This window comes from Coturnix japonica, chromosome 26 (genome assembly GCF_054131305.1).
Source record: "Coturnix japonica strain WE chromosome 26, WE-NBRP24, whole genome shotgun sequence".
NCBI lineage: Eukaryota > Metazoa > Chordata > Aves > Galliformes > Phasianidae > Coturnix > Coturnix japonica.
In genome coordinates, this window is record NC_140688.1 from 5,952,048 (window position 1) to 5,974,106 (window position 22,059).

A 22,059-nucleotide genomic window follows, 5' to 3' on the forward strand; every position below is an offset into this window, starting at 1 on the left:
GGATGGGGAACCTCAGCCATCCAGGGATCCTAGAGGTGATCATGGACTGACCTGAAGGTAAAATGTTAGGAACATCACCTGCAGAAGAGGTATCACATGCTAAAGAGGCCCCACCATACAATGAGCTACTAGAAAATGAAAGGAAATATGCCCTGTTCACTGATGAATCATGTCGTATTGTGTGGTATCATCGCAAACAGAAACCTGCTGTGTGGAGCCCCACATGACAGGTTGCAGAGGCCTGAAGGTAAAGGAGAACGAAGTCAGTTTGGAGAGGTAAAGGCTGTTCAGCTGGCCTTTGATGTTGCTGAATGGGAGAGGTGGCCAATGCTTTATCTTTATACTGACTCATGGATGGTGGCAAATGCCTCATGGGGGTGGTTACAGCAGCGGGAGCAAAATAACTGGCAGCAGAGGGGTAAACCTATTTGGGCTGCTGAACTATGGAAATACATTGCTGCTCAAACAAAAGATATGGTTGTAAAGTTGCATCATGTGGATGCACACATGCCCAAAATTCGGGCTACTGAAGAACAGAAAAACAACCATCAGGTTGATCCATCTGCCAAAATCGAGGTAGCTCAAATAGACTTGGACTGGCAGAACAAGGGTGAATTATTTCTACCTCGATGGGCCCATGAGACCTCGGGCCATCAGGGAAGAGATGTGACACATCAGTGTGCTGCAGACCAAGGGGTGGACTTAACTATGGATGCTATTGTGCAAGTTATTCACGTCTGTGAAACATGTGCCATAATTAAACAAGACAAAAGGCTTAAACCTCTCTGAGAGGAAGGACGATGGCAAGTTAAATACAGGGAGGAGTGGCAGCTTAATTATATCACCTTGCCACACTCTCACAATGGTAAGTGTTATGTGCTTACCATGGTGAAGGCAACCACTGGGTGGCTTGACACATACACAGTACCCATACTACCACCTGAAACACCATACTGAGTCTAGAGAAGCAAGTCCTGTGGCAACCTGGCACCCCAAGAGGAATTGAGTCTGATAATGGGACACATTTCAAACATTTCCTTATAGATACAGTGGGTTTACCATATCCTATGCCATAACCAGCTTCTGGTAAATTTATTGATACAATGGGTTGTTGAAAGCTATGTTGAAAACAATGGACGGTGGAACACTGAAGCACTGGGAAAAACATTGGGCAGAAGCCACTTGGTTGGTCAATACTACATATATGTATACATAGTATGGGATGTTCAATGTGTACCACAAGGGAATCTGATGCTGGGGGAGTGCAGTCAGTAATTCTTTGTATATATTTGTATGTAGACCTGTGTGTGTAATGCATTTTAATTTTTATTTGTATATATGTATGTACTTTAAGCCTGATGTAATGATGTAGATTAAGGGGTGGAATGTCATGGTTTGGTAATTTTTTTGCTATTGCTATTCCACATCAGAACATCATGTGGAGCAGAGAGAAGAACTACACATCCCAGAGGACCTCAGTTTCAATAAGACTGTATTATATTGTGTAATCTTACATCCCAACATCATAGTTAGTAAGGTAAGTCTCCACCTTAGATTGTTGCTGCTGCTCTGTTTGTTTCCCTGAGCCCAGCTCCCATCTTCCTACCCCTTTTTCCTTCCCATTAATGGGGGGCGGGGAGCCCATAGGCCTGCTAACCCCAGTCACGGACATAGATTGATCTAGATAACATAATGACACACTCCTGTGTGGATGCTCTGATGCAGCATCAGTTCAGAACTCCCTTTGAAGCTCTTACCACACTCAGGACACTTTCAGGGTATTTCTTTTGTGTGGATGTGCTGGTGGCGCTTCAAATCAGAACTCCTTTTGAAGCTATTCCCACACTCAGTACATTTAAATGGTCTCTCTCCCATGTGGATAAACTGATGGGAAGAGAAGCTGGAACTCCATTTGAAGCTTTTCCCACACTCAATACATTTAAAGGGTTTGTCTCCCGAGTGGACATTCTGGTGCAGTTTCAATTTAGAACCGCTTATGAAGGCCTTCCCACACTCAGTGCACTGAAAGGGTTTTACTCCTGTATGGATGCGCTGGTGGCACTTCAGTTCAGAATTGCTTTTGAAGCTCTTCCCACACTCAGGGCACGTATAGGGTTTCTCTCCCGTATGGATGCGCTGGTGGCACTTCAAAAAAGAACTGCTGGTGAAGCTCTTCCCACACTCAGTGCACTTAGACAGTTTCACTCCTGTGTGGATGCGCTGGTGGCGCTTCAAATCATAACTCCCTTTGAAACTCTTCCCACACTTAGGACATATAAAGGGTCTCTCTCCCATGTGGACACGCTGATGGGAAGAGAAGCTGGAACTCCATTTGAAGCCTTTCCCACACTCAGGGCATTTAAATGGTTTGTCTCCTGAGTGGACATTCTGGTGCAATTTCAATACAGAACTGCTTTTGAAGCTTTTCCTGCACTCAGGACACTGAAAGGGTTTCAGTCCTGTGTGGATGCGTTGATGGCACTTCAAAACAGAACTGATTTTGAAGCTCTTCCCACACTCAAAGCACTTATATAGTCTCACTCCTGTGTGGGTGCGCAGGTGGAGCTTCAATTCAGAGCTGCTCCTGAAGCTCTTACCACACTCAGTGCACTTAAATGGTCTCTCTCCTGTGTGGATGCGATGGTGTTGGGAGAACTTGGAACTGCTTTTGAAGCTCTTCCCGCACATAGAACACTTATATGGTTTCTCTCCTGTGTGGATGCGCAGGTGCATCTTCAATTCATAGCTGCTTCTAAAGCTCTTCCCACACTCAGTACACTTAAATGGTCTCTCTCCTGTGTGGACGCGATAGTGGTAGATGAGGCTGGAACTGTTTTTGAAGCTCTTCCCACACTCAAGGCATATATATGGTCGCTCTCCTGTGTGGACACGTTGGTGTCTTTTGAGTTTAGAACTACATTTAAAGCTCTTCCCACACTCAGGGCACTTGTACATTCTCTCTCTTCTGTGGATACACTGCTGGGAAGTGAGGCTCCCAGTGTCCGTGAAATTCTTTCCACAATCAGAGCACTCGGAGGCTCTCTCTCCTGTGTACATGCACTGCTGGCCAGTGGGGTGGACTCTCCTTTTCATGCTCTCTGCAGAATCACAGAACTCGTAATGCCTCTTTGCTGAGTGCATGCACTGGTGGTTAGTGATGCTGGAATCTGTTTTAAAGCTTTTCTCACACTCAATGCACGGATTCTGCTTTTTCATCTGGCACGCATCCTTGCTCCTGGTTTCCTCAGGCTGCTTTGGACCTATGGTGAAGTCCACTGGCTTCCTCAATGTCATTCCCAGACGCTTTCCCAGGGGCTTCTTGATGTGCTCACCTGGACCTTGCTGCAGGCCTTCATGGGCATCCCTTCTGATTTCTTCCGCAGAGATGTGACCCCACTGTCTATCTGCTACACAACTTCTCTGCAGAACCTCCTTTGCATTTTTGATCCCATCAGCTGCTGGATGACAGAGAAAATGCAGCAATAGCACACGGTGCCCAAAATAAAACAAAGGCAGAGAAGGCTCTTACAGCCCCAACATTCCCCTTCCCTCCACCATCTCACCTGGGATGAGGTCTCCTGGCATGGCCTCAGGGCTACGCACATCTGGGATCCAGGGGTCTTCCCCACTTTCAAGCAGGGAAATCACCACGGGCTTGGGGGCTGGAAATGGAGCTTCAGGGAGAGAAACAGGGAACAAGAGAGCATTTCCCTCATTCTGGCACAGTGCCTGTTCAACAGCTCCACTCTGTCTCCCTCCCCATGGACAAACCACCCCTTGGGCCTGAATGTTGGAGCAAAGAATGATTTGACATCTGAACATTATGAAGGGATATTTTTTTTATATGTTCAACAGGTCATCAGCACCACTGTGTCCCTCCCCATGGAGAAAACAACATTTGGGTCTGAATGACACCGTGCCTACAGCTTCCCTTGGAGCAAAGAATGCTTTGACGTCTCTGAACATCATGAAGGGATATTTTTTCATTCAAATTAACTTTACAACAGCTTATTTATTTTCTTACAATCTACCAGAGGTCAAGGCATCAAAATGTTGACGGCAATTGCATGGAAAATCATAAATTCCAAAGCCGTAACCAGGGATTCATCTGTGAGTTGGAGCTGGTAGCACCATGCAACACACAACACAAGGGCTGGTTTTCTCCCTCCTGGCTGATGCCTGCTTGCCAGCACTGACTCTGCAGCTTTGATCACAGTGCCGTGCATACTAATCCCTTCTGAAACTCATGCTTCTCAGTATCTCCTTTCTTGCAGGCACTGTGTTCTTAGTCAATATGTAGCTGCATGGCCATTATCCAAGGCCCGGCTTGCAGAGGCTCATTCTGCACAGTCAAAGGTGCCCTAACAAGGAGGAAAGGCAGACAAGCTCTCACCCAGCGAGGCCACACACTGGTAGGTCTCCAGCATCACGTCCCGGTAGAGCGCTCGCTGCGCAGGGTCCAGCAGCGCCCACTCCTCCCTGCTGAAATACACGGCCACCTCCTCAAAGCTCACGGGCTCCTGAAAGCAAAGAAGCACCTTGCTGGGAACAGCCAAGGCCCAGACAAACAGCTCGCACAGGACAGAACCTCCCATCCCAGCCGCTTCTCTGTCCCCAGCACACACATGCTGCGTGAGGGCATTTCCCTCTTCCCCTGCATTCACATCCCTGGCCATTTGGCCTCTCCTGCCTGCTTCCCCAACCCCTACCTCAGCAAGATGTATTGCAGCCATTTGCTGCTCTCCTGCAGGCTGGGATGAGCACGGCTGGAAGGCAGAAGTTGAAATGGAGCCTGCAGGGAGAAGAGAAATGGCAGGGGAGCTGTGAGAGAATGCAGCAGTCCCAGTCCCAGCTCAGCCCTTCTGCAGGGCGCTGCCTGGCCTTGCAGAGGAAGACAATGAGCTGCAGCACAGGAAACAGTCTGGCTCAAAGAGATGAACCGTCACAAAGCTGTCTCAAACTGGGAGGCTGAAACAACTGGTAGCTGACACTTAGTTCAACAGCCGAGACTGAGCTGGGGACTAAAGAGAAAGCAAGGCAAGGAGGCAGCCATCTTACCCCAAATCAGGGAGCAGCCCAAGTGCCCCTCCAGCTCTGCTGCACAGCAGCAGGCTACACTGCAGGACCGCCCTCAAGCAGGGCTGTCTCTGCAGCTCACACCTGCACAGAGATACCTTGCAGCTTGACGTCAAGACTCCTTCTCAAAACAGACTTTCTGTAAGACACCTGTGGTTACTTTGGAGCTTTCTTGTGTTCTCTAAGGTTCAGCCTTAGAGGGACTGTGCAGGTATGATTCCTTCCACACAAACCCTTGAGCACGCTTGGGACTAGGAGAGGATCCAGCCACATCCTAGTGAACAGCGATGCAAGAAACAGAGGCTCTGGTGGAATTTAGAACAAAGGGGGGCTAGAGGGAGATAGTTATATGTAGTTTGTAGGTGGGAAAAGGAATGATCTAGTTAGAATAACAAGGAATGGAGACAATGGCTCTGGGAGAGCAGGAAGGATGCAGATAAGAAGTGAGATCTCCCTGAGACACCTGGGGAGGAGAGGATTAGAAGTTTAAATATCAGAAGAGGAGTTGCATCTCCCTGATAAGATGGGCGATAACAAGAGGGGGGTCTGCATGCTAAAGAACTATTGAATATGAATCAGAATTTCGAGAACTCATTCACTATGTATTAGATGTACCTATATCTATGTCACGATTTTACAAATCGGTGTGCAAGTTTGGTTGGAGCTATCCCCCTTGCACCCAGCACTGCACAACACTGGAATAAACATACCTGCTTTATAACCCATCTCTGGATTATAGAGTTTGATTCCGCAATCACTAGCACCTTACCTCTGTGGGCTAAAGACACGAGAAAGAAAGGGGAACTACTCTGAGCCTCGTGACTCGATGGGAGTGCCACCTGTAGGTCTGTGTCTATCCCTACCCTCTATGCAGTAAATAACCAAGTGTATCCAGCCACCTCCGATCCTGTTTGTCACTACTAAATCATTACAGCATATCCCTATTATATCAACAAATATAAGCCTGTTTCTCCCTTAGGAGTGTATACTGTGTTTCGATCCACCTGTGACCAATGGGGAAAGTCTGTAGGATGGCAAGAAGGGAAAAAAACTGACAACAAGAGACATTAAGTGCATCCCAAACTCTTCTGTGAATGACTGCTTATTGTCTACCTTTGCTGCAGGAATGGGAAAAGGGAGTTTTATTGGAGGTCTGAGTGGTGAAGAAAGTTGAGAATATACAACAAGGACAGTCTGTGCCAACTGGGGATCTTTAGACTGACAGCAAGCACGCCTAAAGGGGATGGCTACCCAGGAAAGAGCTGCAGAAATACTGTTAGAATATGGTATGGCCATCCAACCATCCAGCAGGAGGTGCAGAAAAGCACCTGGTTCATGGAAGAACACTGAATGCAGCCCCCAACACACAAACACAGCAAGCCTCAGCGCAGATGGCAGCTGCCAGCAGAGGAGCCTGCTAGAGCACTGCCTCTACAGATCCGTGAGAGGAACACCTGGTGGCAAATGGATAAAATCCTCTGGCAGATGTCTGTACATCCTCTCAGGAGTGGAAGTAGCCTTGGGCTTGCTGAAATCAACCAAGCCCTCATAAAAGGGTTTGGAAAAGTACTTTGTGAAGGAAAATGATGTAGTTCTCAAAACCACCTACTGCTGATGTTACCTAAAAGTGATGAGGGCTCACATTCCTTGTGTAAGGAAGTGCAAAATGGCGAGGAGTCAACTGGATTTTACACACTTCTCAAATAAACAGGATGGCTTACTTAAACACAGAAACAAGTCAACAAAACATCCAAAAAACTCCTGAAAAGAGAGAGTATGTGACAGCACTGCAGCCAAACCAGCCTGTGACGGTCACTTCCACAACCAGACAATGCTGTGCTGGGAATTTTAACTCAACCAGGAAGGCAACTTATCAAATAGTAGCAGCTCAAAACAGAACAATTAAGGCAATAAACAACCACGTGGTTACAACAGCCTTGTTGAGCCCTTGTTAGAGCACTCCATGATACCTGCATTACATCAATGAATACATTCCTCCCTCTCTCTTCAGCTGAGCACGCAGACTGCGCTCACTGCCAGGGGACGCTCTCAGCAGCGCCTGCCCTTTGCAGAAGGCAGCCTGGGCTGTGCTTTACTGACCTGCTGCTGCTCGGCCGTGTTCTCAACGCGTGCTCCAGTCAGCCCACAGGCTGCCAGCTTCTCATCGTCTGTTCCAGAGCCCAGTGCCGGAGCTGCTGCAGATGCTGAACGTGCTCAGGGCCCGCAGCTGTGCGCTCAAGGCATCTGCAGCTGCCGGGACAGACTCAACAAAAGCCTTGCCAAGGGTTTGCACAGCCCCAGCTGAGCCATCAGGCAAGCGCTCAGCAAACAAAAGGTAACGCCATTTCAAGGGTCGCTAGAAGCACGTGTTGCCCGCAGGGTCCCCGAAGGGAAGCTGGGGGCTGCCGGGGAGGAGGAGGAGCAGGGGGAGTGGAAATTCCCTCTTGGAGGTTTCACATTAAGACACTCCAAAGGAGGCATCGGGGAGTTTAAAGCTTCCATCAATCCACGCGTGCAGAGCGAGGCCATCTCGTGTCCCCCATGACCCAGGGGAAGAACTGCAGTCCCAGTTGCTCTGTGTTACAGAGATCCAACCGGGCAGCAGAGCACGCTGACCTCCTCTGCTCCCTTCCTCACTGTCCCAGCTCCCAGCCCGTTCCCGTGCCCCTCGGAGCCCAGCCCGGGCTGCATAAACTGCTGCCCTGGTTGCAGCCCGTCTGGGCCAGCAAACCTGCTGCGCTGAGTGGGAGCTGGAGCCGGGACCAGGGTCCCGCCTGGGGTACGGCAGTGCGGGTTCCGCCCCGTCCGGGGCCGCTCCCCGCTCCTCTCCCGGTGCTGCTGGCAGGGGGCAGGAAGCGTGCGCTCCTCTGCACGAGCCACGAAGGGCACCTACCTTGGGTGCGGAGCAGGCTGCTCCCAGCTCTGGTGCAGGTAGCCGGGCTCCTCGGAGTCGCGTAGAGCAGAGGATGCCGAGTGCCCTGAGCCCGGAGCTGGCCGCAGGACGGCCTTGGTGCACCTCCTTCCCCCGCGGTGCTGCCCGGATGGCTTCCAGATAGGCTCTCGCTTCTTCCGCACGGGCTCAGGAAAGCAGGAATTCCCACATCGAGCACGCCCGGAGCTCGTTCTCATGGCACATCTGCCCTCGGGGGATGGCGATGGGAGGGGTGTAGGGGAGGACGGTTTGAGGGAGGGAGGAATGGGGGCTGTGTTTTGTTACGCTAATGAAGCATCGCTTTCTGCCGGCTCTTTGCTTCCTTCGGTGGGGACATTCGCACACCCTTGTGGTCAGGCATCCCTCCCTTGCTGTCCTGGCGTTCCTTTCACTCCTCTCACCCTTCAGCCCAAGCACGATGCCTTCCAACCCAAGTGCGACACCCTCCAGTCCGAGCACAGCACTCTTCAGTCCGAGCATAATGCCCTCTGGTCCGAGCACAACACTCTTCAGTTCGAGCAGAACACTCTTCAGTTCGAGCACAACACTCTTCAGTCCGAGCACAGCGCCCTCCGGTCCGAGCACAACACTCTCCAGTCCGAGCACAACACTCTCCAGACTGAGCACAGTGCCCTCCGGACTGTGCACAACACTCTCCGGACTGAGTATAACGCCCTCCGGTCCGAGCATAACGCCCTCCGGTCTGGGTACAACACTCTCCAGTCCAAGTACGATGCCCTCCAGTTTGAGCGCTACACCCTCCAGCCCAAGCACAATGCCTTCCGATCCAAGAGTGACACCTTCCAGTTCAAGTATGACACTCTCCAGTCAGAGCACAGTGCCCTCCGGAACAAGCACAACACTCTCCAGACTGAGCATAACGTCCTCCAGTCTAAGAATAACACCCTCCAGATCGAGTGTAAAACCCTCCGATCCGAGCGCAACACCCTCCAGTGGAAGTACAACAATCTCCAGACTGAGTTCAGTGCCACCCAGTTCGAGCGGAACACTCTCCGAAACCAGCTATGTGCCCTCGGGGGTGAACTGAATGTATTTAACCAACTACCAGGGGCACATGTAGTACGATTTGACCAGCCACGGGGGGAACATGTAGTCCAGTTTGACCAGCCACTGGGGGCGCGTGTAGTCCAATTTGACCAGCCATCGGGGGCACATGTAGTCCAATCTGACCAGCCACCGGGGGCACGTGTAGTCCAATTGGACCAACCATCGGGGTCACCAGATATAATGTTGGTTGCCCCTGTAAGAGGGCGAAAGACAAAACGAGTTTCAACTCAGTTAGAGAAAATGCAGAAGGAGTTAGAAGAGCGGAAGAAGTTAGGAGAGCAGGGGGACTCAGGAGAGCAGGGGGAGTCAGAAGAGCAGGGGGAGTCAGAAGACCAGAGGAAGTTGGAGGAGCAGAGGATGTTAGAGGAGCATAAGAAGTTAGATGAGCAGAGGAAGTTGGAAGAGCAGAGGAAGTTAGGAGAGAGGAAAAAAAAAGGAGGGTTACCTGGAGGAAATAATAGAAGAGACAGAGTCAGAAGAAGAAGAGGAGCCAAAAGCTAGATTTTCTTTACGAGAATTTCTCAAGTCCAAACTTATAGATGGGGCAGCCTCATCAACACAGTTGCCACCATCAACACCTGGGACTCTTGATAGAGCAAAAGGCAAGCAAAGTATTAGGACCATTATTGATCGATCTTTTAAACTGAGTGAATTTCGAGATCTAAGCCAAAAGAACATATGGTCACTTGGTTACTTCGCTGCTGGAACAATGGTGCCAACAGTGCATGGCTCGATGGCAGTGAAGCTCGCCAACTGGGTAGCATTTCCAGGGATTCACGTGTGGACAGAGGTATTGGCACATGCCAAAATCAGTCCTACACCCTCTGGAAGCAGATGTTGATAGTGGTAAGAGATAGATTCCCCTTTAAACGGGACTTGGAGCCTGAGAAAAAGAAATGCACTTATATAGAGAAAGGTATCCAATTTTTGAAAGAAAGTGCTCTGGTGGAAATGCTATACAGCCCCCACTTCAATCATAACGATCCAAACCAATTACATGATCCTGAAACAGTCTGTGTTCCACGACAAATGTGGCGTGACTTTACAAAGGCAGCTCCAGAAAAGCATGTCAGTGCACTTGCATTAGTATATGGCAAAGGGGAAAGGAAACACCTTGGGAATGAACTAATTAGCAGACTTCAGGAACTTGAATTATTTATAAGCGCTACAGAAGTTAATCTGTATACTTCAGCCATTGTCAAAATTGTGGAAAGATTAAACAAGATGGAGGGAACACAAAGTGATATTATTGACAAATTGGCTAATGTGCCTGATGTAGATGAATCCATGGTGGTACCAGATGATGGAGACCAGGATTTCCACGATCACCTATTGAGAGAGCTAAACAACGTGAGTTCCTCTCGACTTGTATCATCAAAAATCTCAACCATAAAAAAGAGACGTCCTCGTATTCAAGCAAATGACAATGATAAGACTACACGTCTTGCCTTGTTGTATTTCCTCTGTTGTCATGGGGAGGACATGAAGAAGTGATGTAATTCATCCACTTCTGCACTTCAGGCACAAGTGAAAGAATTACAATGCAAAACAACCAGTAAGGTGAACTCTTCAAAAAAGGGGAGAGTTCCAGTTGCTGCAAGTCAACGAGGTAAACAATAGAGGGGCCCTTCCCCCCGCCAGGGGGGGGAAAGGGACAACAGAGTATACTGGACTGTGTGGATTAAGTGGCCTGGCACATCTCAACCACAGAAATATAAAGCCTTGGTGGACACTGGTGCACAATGCACCCTAATGCCCTCAAGTCACCAAGGGACACAACCAATATATATCCATGGAGTGACTGGGGGTTCCCAAGAATTGACTATGTTGGAGGCTGAAATAAGCCTCACTGGTAAAAACTGGCAGAGACACCCTATTGTGACTGGTCCAGAGGCTCCATGTATATTGGGAATCGATTACCTTAGGATGGGATATCTTAAGGATCCCAAGGGGTATCGATGGGCCTTTGGGATTGCCGCTGTAAACACAAATGGTGTTAAGCAGCTGTCAACTTTACCTGGTCTGTCAGATGATCCTTCTGCTGTGGGGTTGCTCCAGGTAAAAGACCAAGAGGTACCAATTGCCACCAAAGTGGTTCACAGAAGGCAGTACCGCACCAATAGGGACTCATTGCTCCCCATTCATAAGTTAATTCGCCAATTAGAAAATCAGGGAGTGATTAGCAAAACGCACTCGCCTTTTAACAGCCCCATATGGCCAGTGCGTAAAACCAGTGGGGAATGGAGGCTGACGGTAGATTACCGTGGCCTGAATGAAGTTACACCTCCATTAAGTGCTGCTGTACCAGACATGCTAGAACTCCAGTATGAATTGGAGTCAAAAGAAGCTAGGTGGTATGCCACCTTTGATATTGCTAATGCCTTCTTTTCCATCCCATTGGCTGCAAAATGTAGGCCACAGTTTGCTTTTACCTGGAGAGGTATTCAGTATACCTGGAACCGTTTACACCAGGGGTGGAAGCACAGCCCAACAATTTGCCATGGATTGATCCAAGCTGTTTTGGAACAGGGTAATGCTCCTGAACACTTGCAGTATATTGATGACATTGTAGTGTGGGGCCATACAGCAGCAGAGGTTTCCAAGAAAGGGAAACATATAATCCAAATTCTTTTGAAAGCTGGTTTTGCCATTAAGCGCAGCAAGGTGAAGGGGCCTGCCCAGGAAATCCAGTTCTTAGGTATAAAATGGCAAGATGGACGTCGTCACATCCCAGCAGATGTGATTGACAAAATCACTGCTATGTCTCCGCCCACAAATTAAACAGAGACCCAATCTTTTCTGGGAGTAGTGGGCTTTTGGAGAATGCATGTCCCAAACTACAGCCACATAGTGAGCCCTCTCTATCAGGTAACACGGAAGAAGAATAATTTCTCATGGGGTCCTGAGCAGCAGCATGCTTTTGAGCAGATAAAACAAGAAATAGCCCGTGCCGTGGCCTTGGGGCCGGTACGGACGGGACAGGATGTGAAGAACATCCTCTACACTGCTGCTGGAGAGAAAGGTCCCACCTGGAGTTTGTGGCAAAGAGCCTCAGGAGAGACCCGAGGCCGACCCCTAGGATTTTGGAGTCGAGCATATAAAGGGTCTGAGGAGCGCTACACTCCGACTGAGAAGGAGATCTTAGCCGTGTATGAGGGGGTTCGGGCTGCTTCTGAAGTAGTTGGGACAGAGGTTCAGCTTCTTCTAGCACCTCGCTTGCCAGTAATAAACTGGATGCTTAAAGGACAGGTTCCCTCCACCCATCATGCTACTGATGCCACTTGGAGTAAGTGGATTTCATTAATTACTCAACGAGCTCGAATGGGAAAACTCAGCCGTCCTGGAATTCTAGAAGTGATCATGGACTGGCCTGAGAGTAAAAAAATTGAAACACCACCTACAGAAGAGGTATCACGTGCTAAAGAGGCACCACCATACAATGAGCTACCAGAAAACGAAAAGAAATTTGCCCTATTCACAGACGGATCATGTCGTATTGTAGGGAAGCATCGCAGATGGAAAGCTGCTGTATGGAGCCCCACACGACAAGTTGCAGAGGCCTCTGAAGGTAAAGGAGAATCAAGTCAATTCGCAAAGGTAAAGGCTGTTCAGCTGGCTTTAGATGTGGCTGAACGGGAGAGGTGGCCAATGCTTCATCTTTATACTGATTCATGGATGGTGGCAAATGCCTTATGGGGGTGGTTGCAACAGTGGGAGGATGATAATTGGCAACGAAAGGGTAAACCTGTTTGGGCTGCTGAACTGTGGAAAGACATTGCTGCCCGAATAAGGAACATTGTTGTAAAGGTGCGCCATGTAGATGCTCATGTGCCTAAAAGTAAGGACACTGAAGAACATAAAAATAACCATCAGGTTGATCGAGCTGCCAAAATTGAGGTGGCTCAAATAGACTTGGACTGGCAGAACAAGGGTGAATTATTCCTAGCTCGGTGGGCCCATGAGACTTCAGGTCATCAAGGAAGGGATGCAACATATAAGTGGGCCAGAGACTGAGGGGTGGACTTAACCATGGACGCTATTGCTCAGGTTATTCATGATTGTGAAACATGCGCCATAATTAAACAAGCCAAGAGGATGAAACCTTTTTGGGGGGAAGGGCGATGGCAAAAGTATAAATATGGAGAAGCATGGCAGGTTGATTATATCACCTTGCCACGATCTCGCAATGGTAAGCGTTATGTACTCACCATGGTGGAAGCAACCACTGGGTGGCTCGAAACATACGCAGTACCCCATGCTACCGCCCGAAACACCATATTAGGGTTGGAAAAGCAAATCCTGTGGCGGCATGGCACTCCAGAAAGAATTGAATCAGATAATGAGACCCATTTTAAAAATTCCCTTGTAACCACTTGGGCCAAAAATCATGGCATTGAGTGGATTTACCATATTCCCTATCATGCACCAGCTTCTGGTAAGATTGAACGATTCAATGGGTTGTTGAAAACTATGTTGAAAGCAATGGGTGGCGGAACGTATAAAAATTGGGAGAACCATTTAGCAGAAGCCACCTGGTTGGTCAACACTCGAGGATCTAGTAATCGTAATGGTCCTAACCAATCCAGCTCCCTACGTACCGTGGAGGGAGATAAGGTTCCTGTAGTACACATAAAGAGTTTGTTGGGAAAAACAGTTTGGGTCCTTCCAGTGTCTGGAAAGGGCAAATCTCTCCGGGGTACTGTCTTTGCCCAGGGACCTGGGTGCACGTGGTGGGTGATGGACAAAAATGGGAATGTCCAATGTGTACCACAAGGGAATTTGATGTTGGGGGAGTGCAGCCAATGATTTTCTTGTAGATATATAGGTAGAGTCTCAGAAAATGTTTGACAAATGTCCAATTAGGTACAGGACTTAAGATAGAGTGGATTAATGTTAAGGAAACACTTTTTTCTATATAGCTTAATTAGGCATTCTGTAAGCAAGTTTTCCATCTGGACTCTATATCGTGCACTGGCCATGCATGTATAGAGCACACATGGAAAGAAGTATAAGTCAAAAGGAAATCTGCAGTGGCGGCTGGGAAAGGATGAGTGCACCTTGATGTGGGGGACGCCCTACTAGTGCTGCCTTTCTCCTCCACCGCTGACATGTTTTCCTTTTTCTGGCAGTTTGGCCATTTTTCTCAAAATTAATAATTAATAGTGGGTTAGGTTATAGAGTTTTGTTCTCAACTTAGGGATTTGTATGGAATAAATATAAATTGTCAAGAAAATAAGGTTGCTGAATACTCACAACTATACGTATGAGTGTGTATGTATGTATAAACATAATGTAATGATGTAGAATAAGGGGTGGAATGTCATGGTTTAATAATTTTGTAATTTTGCTATCAGTATTCCACATCATAACATCATATAAAGCATGAATAATTTTACTGAATCTGCAACTTACAGAAGAAGACTACATCTCCCAGAGAGCAACACGATAGGTCACGGGACCTGGACTCTATATTAACTCTGTCGCAGACTAGACTGACGTCTTTCGAGTTCTGGCGTTCAGGGCAGTGTGTGGGAGCCTTCAGCCGTTCGCCTAGATTCACAGTGTGGCCTCTCAGTTACGGGACTCATTCTCTCTCCTATTTTGCTTGATTCATTAGCTCAATTTTCAATTTTCAATTATACTGTATTATATTGTGTTATCCGGTATTTCGATATAGTATTTAGTAAATAAGTGTGCCTCCTTAGATCGTTGCCGCTGTTTTCTTTTCCTAATTAACTTTTTCCTTTCGGCCTAGGGACCCTCTGGGGTCCACGCCCACGCCCACGCCCCCCTGTCACGGACGCAGGTGGATTTTTCGTTCAAACCGTGACAGCGGGACATGTTGGAACTCCAGTACGAGCTGGAGTCAAAAGCAGCCAAATGGTATACCACCACTGACATTGCTAATGCCTTCTTCTCCATTCCTTTGGCTGCAGAATGTCGGCTGTTGGGGTACTAAGCTGTCTTTGCAAGGATTTATGAGTGCATACAGTAGTTCTGAGTAGATGGAGTGTTCTAGAATAGCTGAGTAAGGCCTGCAGATTAAGAGTTAGTGGGTGGGGGGTTTAGTTAGGTGTGTGTAGAGGCTCTCTCGCGTGCATCGGGTTTTGCGTAGAGGGTGTACGCGTCTGCACAGGATTTAGGATGGTATATAAGGAGTGTGACGCAGCGAAAAAATGAGAGAAGACATCATGGCATCCATGTTTGTGTCTCTCCCCCGGAAAGTCAAGGTCCTGGGATAAGTCAGGTTAATTTGCAGATACGTCAGTAGGCCACAGTTTGCCTTCACCTGGAGGGGCATTCAGTATACTTGGAACCGTTTGCCCCAGGGGTGGATACACAGCCCAACCATTTGCCATAGGTTGGTCCAAACTGTACTGGAACAGGGTGGTGCTCCTGAACACCTGAAGTGCATTAATGACATTGTTGTGAGTGGCGATACAGCAGAGGACGTTTTCACAAAAGGAGAGCAAATAATCCAGATTCTTTTACAAGCTATTAAGCAAAGCAAAAGACCTGCCCAGGAAATTCAGTTCCTAGGTATAAAGTAGCAGGATGGACATAGTCACATCCCAACTGATGTGATCGAAAAACTCACTGCCATGTCTACATCAACTAGCAAGAATGAGACACAGTCTTTCCTGGGTGTAGTAGGCTTTTGGAGGATGCACGTTCCAAACTACAGCCCTACACCTTTATCAGGTAACACAGAAGAAGATTATTTTTGGATAGGGCCCTGAACAGCAGAAGGCTTTTGAGCAGATTAAACAAGAGGTACCCTGTGCCGTGGCCCTGGGGCCAGTACGGATGGGACAGGATGTAAAGAACATCCTCTACACTGCTGCTGGAGAGAAAGGTCCCACTCGAAGTTTGTGGCAAAGAGCCTCAGCAGAGATCTGAGGCTGACCCCTGGGATTTTGGAGTTGAGCATACAAGGAGTCCGAAGAGTGCTACACTCCAACTGAGAAGGAGATCTTAGCTGCATATGAGGGTATTCAGGTTGCTTCCGAAGTAGTTGGTACTGAAACACAGCTCCTTCTGGCACCTTGACTGTCAGTGCTGAACTGGATGTACAAAGGAGAGGTTCCCTCCACCCATCGTGCTACTGATGCCACCTGGAGCAAGTGGATTGTGATGATTACACAATGAGCTCAGATGGGGAACCTCAGCCTTCCAGGGATCCTAGAGGTGATCATGGACTGGCCTGAAGGTAAAAAGTTTGGAACATCAGCAGCAGAAGAGGTGTCATAGTATCATAGTCTCATGCGGGTTGGAAGGGACCTTAGAGATCATCGAATCCAACCCCCCGGGATTCAAGCCTCCTGTGTAGCAGAGCGGCACTTCTACCACTTGCGCCACAGGGGGGATTCACGTGCTAAAGAGGCCCCACCATACAACGAGCTTCCAGAAAATGAAAAGAAATATGCCCTGTTCTCTGATGGATCATGTCACATTGTAGGGAAGCATCGCAAATGGAGCCCCACACAACAGGTTGCAGAGGCTACTGAAGGTAAAGGAGAATCAAGTCAGTTTGCAGAGGTAAAGGCTGTCCAGCTGGCCTTAGATGTTGCTGAATGGGAGAGGTGGCCAATGCTTTATCTTTATACTGACTCATGGATGGTGGCAAATGCCTTATGGGGGTGCTTACAGCAGTGGGAAAAAAGTAACTTGCAACGGAGGGGTAAACCTATTTGGGCTGCTGGACTGTGGAAAGACATTGAAACCCGAAGGTACGGTTGTAAAGGTGTGTCATGTGGATGCACACGTGCCCAAGAGTCGGGCTACTGAAGGACAACAGAACAACCATCAGGCAGATTGAACTGCCAGAATTGAGGTTTCTCAAATTGACTTGGACTGGCAGAATAAGGGTGAGTTATTTCTAGCTCGATGGGCTCATGAGACCTCGGGCCACCAGGAAACAGATGTGACATATAAGTGGGCCGGAGACCGAGGGGTGGACTTAACTATGGACACTATCGCGCAGGTTACTCATGACTGTGAAACACGTGCCGTAATTAAACAAGCCAAGAGGTGAAACTTCTCTGTGGGCAAGGACAATGGCAGAAGGTTAAATACAGGGAGGAGTGGCAGGTTGATTATATCACCTTGCCACCATCTCACAATTGAATAGTGAAAAAAGACCGCATAGTAGATGAAAAGGGAACACTTTGCTACAGAAAGGGAAAGGGGGCCTCACTAAGGCAAAGGGTAGTTACAGATAGATAGTTTATGTTAAGGGGGGGCAGAGAGGGGGAATTGCAGACACTAATTTTGAGAAAACAAGGAGATGAAGGCCATGAAGAGAAGGATGGAATAGCCCCAGAACAGTGTGGTGATTAGATGTCCACAGAGCAAGCTGGAATGAGTTTGGGGGTGCCCCTCCCGCAGGGTTGAAAGTTTACAGCGAGGAAGATGATGAGCCTTCATCCCACAACCACCCCCACAACTCAGTACACATACGCAAGGGGGGAGGGACTGCATGCTAATGCGGTCTCATGAATATAATTAATATGTATCCAAATTCCTGCAAACTATTGATTATGTATTAGTTCAGCCTATATCTGTTGCACATTTTGTCCTAACGGTGTGCAAGTAAGGTGGAGCTATCCCCCATGCACCAGGGTGTATGCGCATCACTCATTAAACATACCTGCTTTATAACTGCTTCGTGGTTATGGAGTTGGATTACGCAAGTCACAATGGCAAGTATTATGTGCTTACCATGGTGAAAGCAAACACTGGGTGGCTTGACACATACACAGTACCCATACTACCACCTGAAACACCGCACTGAATCTTGAGAAGCAAGTCCTATGGTGACATGGCACCCAAGAAAGATATGAATCTGAAAATGAGACACAATTCAAACGTTTCCGTGACATGGCACCCAAGAAAGATATGAATCTGAAAATGAGACACAATTCAAACATTTCCTTATAAAAACAGTGGGTTTATCATATCCCCTACAGTGACCAGCTTCTGGTAAAATTGAACAATGGGTTGTTGAAAGCTATGTTGAAAGCAATAGATGGTGGAACACTGAAGCACTGGGAGAAGCATTGGGCAGAAGCCACTTGGTTGGTCAGTATGAGAAGATCTGTCAATCATGAGGGTCCTAGCCAATCCAGCCCCCTGCACAATGTAGAGAGAGATAAGATCCCTGTAGTACATGTAAAGAACATGTTCGGAAAAGCTGTTTGGGTCCTTCCAGCCTCTGGAAAGGGCAAACCACTTGGTGAAATTTTTTTTGCCCAGGGACCTGGGAGCACTTGGTGGGTGATGCAGAGAGATGGGCATGTTCAATATGTACCACAAAGGAATTTGATGTTGGGGCAGTGCAGTCAGTAATTCTATGTATATATATGTAAATAGACCTGTGTGTGTCATACATTTTAATTTTTGTTTATTTATATGTATTTTAAGCATATTATAGCGATGTAGAATAAGAGATGGAATGGCATGGTTTGGTAATATTTTTTCTATTGGTATTTCTCATCATATCATCATGTGGAGCACAGAGAAGAACTACACATCCCAGAGGACCTCAGTTTCAATTAGACTGTATTATATTGTGTAATCTTGCATCCCGACATCATAGTTAGTAAGGTAAGTCTTCCTCCTTAGATTGTTGCTGCTGCTCTGTTTGTTTCCCTGAGCCAGTTCCCATCTCCCTACCCCTTTTCCCTTCCCATTTTTGGGGGGCGGGGAGCCCAAAGGCCTGCTAGCTCCTTGTCATGGACGTAGATTCATCTAGATAACACCGTGAAACTCTCCTGTGTGGATGCTCTGAGGCATCTTGAATTCTGAACTCCCTTTGAAGCTCTTACCACACTCAGGTCACTTTAAGGGTCTCTTTTCCATGTGCATGCTCTGATGCAGCATCAGCTTAGAACACCTTTTAAAGCTCTTCCCACACTCCGAACACTTAGAGGGTTTCTCTCCTTTGTGGATGCACTGGTGGCGCTTCAAATCAGAACTCCATCTGAAACTTTTCCCACACTCAGGACATTTAAAGGCTTTGTCTCCCGAGTGGACATTCTGGTGCTGCTTCAATTCAGAACTCCTTCTGAAGCTTTTCCCACACTCAGGACACGTATAGGGTTTCTCTATATGTATGGATGCGCTGGTGACACTTCAAAACAGACTTGCTGATGAAGCTCTTCCCACACTCAAGGCACTTAAATGGTCTCTCTCCTGTGTGGACGCGATGGTGGCAAGTGAGTTTGGAACTGCTTTTGAAGCTCTTCCCACACTCAGTGCACTTATATGGTCTCTCTCCTCTGTGGACGCGATGGTGACAAGTGAGTCTGGAACTGCTTTTGAAGCTCTTCCCACACTCAGTGCACTTATATGGTCGCTCTCCTGTGTGGACAAGTTGGTGCCTTTTGAGTTTATAACTATCTTTGAAGTTCTTCCCGCACTCAGCACACTTGTACAGTCTCTCTCTTCTGTGGATACACTGCTGGGAAGTGAGGCTCCCAGTGTCCGTGAAATTGGGGTGGACTCTCCTTTTCATGCTCTCTGCAGAATCACAGAACTCGTAATGCCTCTTTGCTGAGTGCATGCACTGGTGGTTAGTGATGCTGGAATCCAGTTTAAAGCTTTTCTCACACTCAGTGCACGGATTCTGCTTTTTCATCTGGCACGCATCCTTGCTCCTGGTTTCCTCAGGCTGCTTTGGACCTATGGTGAAGTCCACTGGCTTCCTCAATGTCATTCCCAGACACGTTCCCAGGGGCTTCTTGATGTGCTCACCCTGACCTTGCTGCAGGCCTTCATGGGCATCCCTTCTGATTTCTTCCGCAGAGATGTGACCCCACTGTCTATCTGCTACACAACTTCTCTGCAGAACCTCCTTTGCATTTTTGATCCCACCAGCTGCTGGATGACAGAGAAAATGCAGCAATAGCACACGGTGCCCAAAATAAAACAAAGGCAGAGAAGGCTCTTACAGCCCCAACATTCCCATTCCCTCCACCATCTCACCTGGGATGAGGTCTCCTGGCATGGCCTCAGGGCTACGCACATCTGGGATCCAGGGGTCTTCCCCACTTTCAAGCAGGGAGATCACCACGGGCTTGGGGGCTGAAATGGAGCTTCAGGGAGAGAAACAGGGAACAAGAGAGCATTTCCCTCATTCTGGCACAGTGCCTGTTCAACAGATCCACTCTGTCTCCCTCCCCATGGACAAACCACCCCTTGGGCCTGAATGTTGGAGCAAAGAATGATTTGACATCTGAACATTATGAAGGGATATTTTTTTTATATGTTCAACAGGTCATCAGCACCACTGTGTCCCTCCCCATGGAGAAAACAACATTTGGGTCTGAATGACACCGTGCCTACAGCTTCCCTTGGAGCAAAGAATCTCAGAACATTGTGAAGGGATATTTTTTCTTTCAAATTAACTTTAAAACAGATTACTTATTTTCTTACAATCTACCAGAGGTCAAGGCATCAAAATGTTGACGGCAATTGCATGGAAAATCCTCAATTCTATAGCAGTAACCAGGGAATCATCTGTGAGTTGGAGCTGGTGGCACCATGCAACACACAACACAAGGGCTGGTTTTCTCCCTCCTGGCTGATGCCTGCTTGCCAGCACTGAATCTGCAGCTTTGATCAGAGTGCCGTGCATACTAATCCCTTCTGAAACTCATGCTTCTCAGTATCTCCTTTCTTGCTGGCACTGCTGTGTTAGTCAATATGTAGCTGCATGACAATTATTCAAGGCCCGGCTTGCAGAGGCTCATTCTGCACAGCCAAAGGTGCCCTAACGAGGAGGAAAGGCAGACAAGCTCTCACCCAGCGAGGCCACGCACTGGTACGTCTCTAGCATCACGTCCCGGTAGAGCGCTCGCTGCGCAGGGTCCAGCAGCGCCCACTCCTCCCTGCTGAAATACACGGCCACCTCCTCAAAGCTCACGGGCTCCTGCAAGCAAAGAAGCACCTTGCTGGGAACAGCCAAGGCCCAGACAAACAGTTCACACAGGACAGATCCTCCCATCCCAGCTGCTTCCCTGTCCCCTGCACACACACGCTGGCTGAGAGCACCTCCCTCTTCCCCTGCATTCACATCCCTGGCCCTTTGGTCTCTCCTGCCTGCTTCCCCAACCCCTACCTCAGCTGGATGTGCTGCGGCCATTTCCTGCTCTCCTGCAGGCTGGGATGATCACGGCTGGAAGGCAGAAGTTGAACTGGAGCCTGCAGGGAGAAGAGAAATGGCAGGGGAGCTGTGAGGGAATGCAGCAGTCCCAGTCCCAGCTCAGCCCTTCTGCAGGGCACAGCCTGGGCATACAGAGGAAGACAATAAGCTGCAGCACAAGAAACAGCCTAGCTGAGAGAGATAAACTGCCACAAAGCTGTTTCATACTGGGAGGCTGATGCAACTGGTAGCAGACACTTAGTTCAACAGCTGAGACTGAGCTGGGGACTTACGACAAAGCAAGGCATGGAGGCAGCCATCTTACCCCAAAACAGGGAGCAGCACAAGTGCCCCTCCAGCTCTGCTGCACAGCAGCAGGCTGCACTACAGGACCTGCCTTCAAGCAGGGCTCTCTGCAGTTCACACCTGCACAGAGATCCCTTGCAGCTTGACATCAACACTCCTTCTCAATACTGATCTTCTCTAAGGCACCTGTGGTTACTTTGGAGCTTTCATGTGCTCTATAAGGCTCTGCCTTAGAGGGACCGTTTGATTCCTTCCACACAAAGCCTTGAGCAAGTTTGGGACTAGGAGAGGATCCAGCCACATCCTAGCTCCTTACCTCTGTGGCCTGAAGACATGAGAAAGAAAGGGGAAGTACTCTGAGCCTCGTGACTCAATGGGATGGCCTCCTGTAGCTGTGCGTGTAACCCTACCCTCTATGCAGTAAATAACCAAGTGTATCCAGTCACCTCAGAAGGGGAGTTTTATTGGAGGTCTGAGTGGAGAAGAAAGTTGAGGACATACAACAAGGACAGGCTGTGCTGACTGGGGGATC

The 22,059-nt window shown here is 48.3% G+C and overlaps 1 pseudogene across 1 annotated transcript; it reads right to left on the reverse strand.

The window, feature by feature from the left end:
* Positions 1-1,475: 1,475 nt before the first annotated feature.
* Positions 1,476-21,629, reverse strand: LOC146756781 (uncharacterized; annotated as a pseudogene). The gene is made up of 6 exons (XR_014937375.1): positions 21,198-21,629; positions 20,856-21,008; positions 18,836-20,003; positions 4,394-4,448; positions 3,564-3,839; positions 1,476-3,458 (listed from the first exon to the last, which is right to left on the reverse strand). The product of XR_014937375.1 is annotated as an uncharacterized LOC146756781 (transcript).
* Positions 21,630-22,059: the final 430 nt, after the last annotated feature.